This window comes from Lepisma saccharinum, chromosome 16, assembly GCF_977018435.1.
Source record: "Lepisma saccharinum chromosome 16, izLepSacc3.1, whole genome shotgun sequence".
In the NCBI taxonomy this organism is placed as follows: Eukaryota; Metazoa; Arthropoda; class Insecta; order Zygentoma; family Lepismatidae; genus Lepisma; species Lepisma saccharinum.
In genome coordinates, this window is record NC_139244.1 from 72,091,792 (window position 1) to 72,097,793 (window position 6,002).

Consider the following 6,002-nt stretch of genomic DNA (forward strand, 5'->3'; position numbering starts at 1 on the left):
ATATTCTACCTTCCATTTCAAAGATAAGGGCCTCCCTGATTGTTTCATGCCAACGCTGTCGCTTTGTAATGAAGAGGTTCCGAGATCGAACTTTCATGCCTGTTTGGGACAGATTGATCAGAGGCTCGAATCCCACTTTAAACTGTAGGTCCTTCCCGATTAGCCTATCATGCAAAACGTGGACTCAAAACAAAGTTAAACCACAGATAAGCGTGGTTTGACCAAAGTTTTGCTTTGACAAAGTAAGTAAACGATGAAACAACATTGACCCCCACCCTTCACTCATCCGTTTTGCTTTGTAGTTCGCATGTATTGACTCCAGTTATATCCTTCTTAAGTGGATGATAGACAGATATTACCAACGATGGCAAAAACGAAGTACGTAGTGACTAGCAGCTAATGCAAACGCAATTTTCCGTCTGTAGCTTTTCCTAGCGCGGGATGAGACTTCTTTGGCACCATTCTTTACTCCGCTCACGCTGCCAGCAAGGGAAGCTACGAAGCAAGTTGCACAGCATTAGCTATCGCTTGTGGCGTTCTGAAAGCCCACTGTGGAAAATAAAGGAACCCACCAAAGAGTGTTTTCGTTTTACTTTGTACAGTCAACGGCAAAGAAATGGTAGGCAAATTGTCTATTGCTATCTTCATTACTTTTTATTCTACATCCTGTGTTGGTTCGAAGCAGGCATTGCCCTCTTCATATTGACGTCATTATTTAGATTCAGTACCATCACATTATGTAATACAGACTGAATGAAAATGGTGGTGGACAATTCGCCTACTGTTTCTTTCGCCGCTGAGAGTACAGCAGAACTGTTAAATACATTTATAAAATGATCAGAAAATATTTTAACTTTAGATCAATTCGTCTTTTCTTTAACAAAATTCAGCCTAAAGCTATCCAACTACCCTTCTTTAGCCAACATATTTAAAGACGCGAAAAGCATGAAGCTTGTACAAAATTATGTAACGAGATTGCTAATTTGAAGCAAGTATATACTTGTATGATAAAATATTTTGAGACTCTTTTTAATCAATGCAAAGCAATGTCCATTATCTGCAGCGAAAAGTTTATTCGTCCAACAAACTTATGTAAGTTAATTAGATAACTAACCACTTCTACTCGTTCCTTTGGGCCGGCCTCAGAAGGCAGAGTGGTTAGCACATCGCGCTACGACGCTAGGGGTCCCGGGTTCGAATCTTGGCATGGGCATCGATGTTTGTGAGTGTCTATTCATCAATTGCATCATATCATGACTCATCCTCATCTTCGCAAATTAGCCAAGAGTGGCACAAGATGCCAAGTAAAGTAAAGCAATATAATCAATCAATCGTTCCTTTGGGGCAGGTAGGAGATTCAGTTCAGACGCGATAGAGTAATGTGCAACGGTTTCACCCCTAAATAGAACCGAGATGCAGTGCGATAATATTTTCTTTCGCCCTTTTTTTTCTTTTGCTTAGATGTTCGACTATGCATTATGGCAATTGCCAGTGAGTCACTGATAAAGAAAAAACATAAATGTGAAGGATAATGGCAGGTTGACGTGTGAATATACAAAATTATTAATTTGGAGTACCTAAATGTAAAATCGTCGCGATTAACAAAACAGGAAGAAAAGCCACGTAAAATATACAGTGCGTTCAATTTAAAATTGAACCCACCGGAAAAGCATCATGAGAGTAAGTATTAATTTTCTTTTCCATTTCCTTGCCTCTTCGTTCCACACCAAGCTACGTGACTATGCAGCCGTCGTGTTACCATTACAAACATATAAATGCATTGCGTTAGGTATTCGTAAATTTGGTTTGATTTGGTGTTTTAAGTCCACTTTTTGCACAGTAAGGCTAATCGGGACTGGACCTACAGTTTAAAGTGGGATCCGAACCACTTGTGCCTCCACCGGGTATCGAACCCGGGACCCCTTGATTACAAGGTAATGACGCTACCACTGCGCCATGGGAGAGGCCCAGGTATTCGTAAATGGGCGGACTGCGGTACAAATTTAAATTGAACGCGCTGTAAATAACCGAGTATAAATAGTTGTTTATTAACTTTGGATTTTCCTTTTGTGTTACTTACGAATTTAGAAACAGTACCTGAATACTTTCTTCCGAAAGAAGCACTGCACAGGCACACAGACTCCACATGTATACATATGTAAAAGTGTGTGATTAGAAAATAAATATGAGTGATAAGAAACGTGATACTTTTTAAAGATGGTGGAGTTATTGATTTACCGTTACTTGAAAATACAGGAATCTCAGGTATTGGCAACAACGAAATATCGATATATCGAAACGGTACCTTCGTTATTTTCCGGCACTTTCTGCATCTTCGATGTAACCGGTAGTTCGAGATATTGAACCAGGGTATCTAAAACTCACTCTGTACTCGTAATATTCTGAGACTGACACTTGCAAGGTATAAGTTTACTCCCCAGCACTTGAAATGAGAATTCTCAGGCTGGAGGAGGGAAAGGAAGGGGAGATTTCTCGCGCCCATAAGCAAAGATGAAGACATGGGACTGGATCGCAATTCTGCCATTGATTGCAATAACTAGGGTGGTGTTTTAGCCCCTTTTCGCCCTAGTAATGATCATCACCTCACGTCAGGAAGTCTCCGGGTTGTCACTTCGCGAGGTTTTCTTTCTCCTGATAGGAGAGGAGCTCCTTTTTAGTTTTACCGTGCGACGGGGCAAAACGAGCTGACATTAGTGATGGGTTCAAGCCGTTCATTTGTGCGAGTCGACTCATGAGAGCTCGCTCACTGAGAAGAGTCGTTCAAATGAGTCGTTCAAAAGAGTCGCCAAGCTTCTTTTTCTCGAAACACATGCCTGAAGAGGGGGAAGGGGGGTAGGAGGTGTTGAAGCAGATGATTGTATTTAAGTAAACGAACACAACGTACGTCCTTCAAGATTAATAAATTGTATTGCATTTTTGTGCATGTGTGTGTGTGCGTGTAGCCGACCGACTAGATGGCCAAGATTCTGAAGTAATCGACATTTGATCTTGCCACAGAAGTTCCCGGGTTCTAGTCCCGGTCTGGGCAAGGATATTCTTTACGAGTGTCCCCTCATCTATATCATCACGCATCATCCTCATCGTCGCGATTACTTAAAATTTAATGAAAAGCGGCATAAAGTAAGAAAAATACAAATACGATTCTGTATGTGTGTGGATATACATATATGTGTAAACAGTAAACACACACACACAAAATTTATTGCACATACTTGTTTTCATTACTCTGTCTCATGAGTGAGATTTTCTATATTTGTATCTTGTTTCAGTTTACATTTCATACTGCGGATAATGCAAATTATGCAGTACGATAGCATACACAGAAATGCTATATAATTATATCAACCTTTTATTAGTAATAACGTGCATTTACATATTCTTCCTTTTTTGCATTCGATCACTGGTTTTAATATCGCAACAAAATGCACTCCAGATCTGCGCTGCGGCACATGCTTGCATTTCCACGAGCATCGCTCGTTCACGACTCTTGAAACAGCACGAAGAGTCACAGCACAGTCCCACGACTCTTTCCCCATCATTCGTTCACGACTCGCGAGTCGGCACGAAGAGTCATTAAGCACCTTAACGACTCGCTCGCCTTAGCGACTCTTCTCCTCACTCATCGTTCGCTCGCGAGTCGCGAGCTCTCTTATACAAGGCGCGGGTGCGGCAGTCTCGCCAGCAGACTGGATCTACAGTTTAAAGTAGGATCCACCCGCTCGCTCTCCGCGGATGGCTAACAGCTGTGTTTAAGAAATATATATCGCTCTTGAACATTATCCATGTCCATCCCATATCCATGTCCATAGCTTTTTGTTGTTCTACAGTCATTTAATATAAGTTTCTGCCAATATCATAATGTATGATCGAATTTCTATAAAGCGGGCCAAATTATACGTATGTATATATTTTTTTTTTTTTTTAATGTTGCTTTCTACTAGTAAAACACCTTAACACGTAGGCTCACCGCGGATGGCCAACAGCTGTTTATATCACTCGTGAACATGACCCATGTCCATCTTACGTAGTTGTTCCTAATTCTGCAGTCATTCAATAAAAGCTTTTTTGCAGTATCATGTACGATGAGATTTATGATTAAACTTCTATATTTATTCTTTAATGCTGTTTTCATTAGTAAAATATTTACACGTTAATGTTAATGAAACATTTCACGTCATATAAAAACGATTTTGTCAGACAATGTTTAAAGTTCACTTTATGCTCAGATAGTCTAATCGGGATTGAAGCTACATTTTAAACTGGGGTCTAAATCACTGGGCAAGGTGCCTCCACCGAGGATTGAATCCGAGACAGGAAGCGATTTCCTTACCAGGATTTAACAAGGAATGAAAGGATGGCTGAATAACATAAATAAAACATACTCCATGGTGCATGTTCTTTGTTTCTTGGTTTCTATGTTGGCCAGCTTGAAATAATCTTGGAGTGACAGATAAGTGGTGACGCCCTCCTCAAAGTAAGCCTATTGACACCGAAAGTTCCGGGTTCGAACCCCAGCCCAGAGATGAGTGGTAATCTGTATTTAACCTCTTGTCAATTACTCTAATCACCATCCATCCTCCGTCGTTGCCTTGTAACGATACCTGGTGGATCCCACTTTAAACTGTAGATCCAGTCCCGATTAGCTTATCTGTACGTAAAATTCATTCATCCTCGCTGTCAATACTAAGTAATTAGGTATAAAAGATGCATAAAATTCAACAAAGCGTGTTAGGCAGTTAAAATATTAAAATTGAATTAATAAATTATAAAATATAATTACTGCATTTTAAAATTTGTTTGTTCCTTAATGGGAAAATAACTAGTAGCTTATTTCTTCTGTTCATTCTCATGTTAACAGATTTGTTTTCTTGGATAAATAAAATTGAACGTGTAAATTAAAAGGTTTACATGTGCACGAAGCGGAAGAGCAACTCGATCGAGTATCGTGGTGAGACAAGATGACTTGGCACATCGTTTCAACTCGTGAATGAGAATGCATATCTTGTTCGCGATTTGATTTCAAGTTAAAAACACCTATCTGGTCTTGTTTGCTTATCGATTTCAAAGCATAAATCGGTATCGTTACTCCAATGAGACGAGATTCTCGGACAGTACATTTTACACAGAGTGTCTCTCATCATCTCACCAACTTTGGAAGGGTTGGCCCTGTTTTCATTGCGATTTTGTAATGTCCTGCTACTTGTGAAACTGATTCACTTCCAACAATTTCAGTCGCCTCTGTGGAGGAGTGGTTAGAACAGTGCGCTAAGAGGAATCTCGGAATTGAGTGTCACTTCATCAATTTCATTATATCATCACTGATTTTCATGTTCGCGATTAGCCAAAGTGGCAGAAGAGCAAAGCTTGGGCAAAAGTGGTATCCCGAGCCGCTATGTGTTTCCACCGAATATCGGCCTCAGGACTCCCTGCCCTCGTGCCGCGATGTGCTAACCACTCCGCCACGGGGGCCGGCCCTCCCCATCACATCTCTGTTTTATACTAAAGGCTATGATTGAATATGAATTTAAAATTTTATGTGCGTCACTTAGGCTATTTTGCACCCTTCACTTTATACGGGATCCAGCCCCTTACCAGAACTAAAATAACATAACTGTAATGTCCTGTAGTAACTAAAATATTAAAATAATCTGACCGGTTAAAAGCTGAGGCTGTAAAGGCACTCAGCACACATAAGGACAAAACACAGGACAACACACACACACATTCCTACGAAAATTATACTGGCCGTAGGTATAGACGCCAGAGCCTCTCTAGTCTGCAAAATGCAGTCCAGGGTGTACTATGTGGAAGTGAGGTTGACAATTGGGTGTACTACGTGGAAGGATCATCCCTTACATCCCTTAAACTATATTTCTCGAGACCCTTGATGTGCTAACCACGCCGGCATACATTATAGAATACTTGAATTAGTTTTGTCAATATTAATTTTATTGATTGCATTTTTGTTTTGCAATGATTTT